This window comes from Polyodon spathula, unplaced genomic scaffold (genome assembly GCF_017654505.1).
Source record: "Polyodon spathula isolate WHYD16114869_AA unplaced genomic scaffold, ASM1765450v1 scaffolds_518, whole genome shotgun sequence".
Lineage (NCBI taxonomy): Eukaryota > Metazoa > Chordata > Actinopteri > Acipenseriformes > Polyodontidae > Polyodon > Polyodon spathula.
Genome location: NW_024472009.1, coordinates 3,759 through 4,829, shown reverse-complemented (window position 1 = coordinate 4,829; position 1,071 = coordinate 3,759).

Genomic DNA, 1,071 nt, shown 5'->3' with positions numbered 1-1,071 from the left:
GAGGCACGTAAACGCTTTTCCCGAAGATGCTAAAATCAAAATATTCTTAAACTCTGCAAACGTAGCAGGGGCAATCCCATGCATTTAAAATGTCAGCTCCTCGGGCTGCTGCAGGTTTCATTTCGCACACTACGGGCGCAGGTTAAGAGAGACGGGCAGGCTGCTGTAACAGGCAGGCAAGTTCTCAGCTCCTGCGAGTTACTGTCACCAGCAAACACGTGTGTATAATGATAGGCAGTGCAATCAGCGTTTTCTGTTTCCACTTTCACAGTCTCGTTTAGGAGCTGAGAATATTCATGTCTAATGTAGTGTGTGAAGGTGTTTTCATAGTGGTGCTTTTAGCTTGTATTGTGGACGTGTAGGTGATTTTGTTTTGTCGTTTAATTTAACATGAACAATGCAGTCTTCTTTTTATTACTAAAAAAAATCAATTTTAAAAAAAAAAAAATTTTATTTTTTATTTTTTTAACGAAATCTTGAATTTGTGAAACATTTCTTGTTTTAAAATAAACCAAAGTGTGATAAAATCTTTGTTCTGTATAAAAAATAATAAATAAAAATGATACAAATAAATAAAAAGAAACTAATGCGAGTCGATATAGTAAGGAGCGGATGTCACCCTGAATCCACTAGTGAAAACCAGCAGATTCCCCTGACGTTTATTTTTATAATAGAGATTTTCTAATTAATGTAGTCGTCCTTCCAGTCCTGAGATTTAGTGCTTCCTTTGGATATTTGTTTCACACAAACAGAAAAAAAAGCTAATTGTGTTCGTCGAGGTGAGCTTGCTGCAGTGGTCCTCGCTTGTGGCTCATTTTGTGTAACAGCATCGATTTCTTTCCAGCTAACTGTCATGATTTCCTGCGTGAAAGAGTTGAGGTGCAGATGTATCCATGGAGCACACTGTAGCAGATTGGAGTGACTGTCAGCTTTGCAGTTACGCAGGCTACGTGGGCTGCTGTTGCACGCCTCTGGTCTAGCTGGCACAGCCTCGAGGACCCCTTGCTTGCATTTTACCAAGCAAGCTTAATTTAAGAAGTGTCATTTTGACGGAGGGTCTCTTTACAGTGG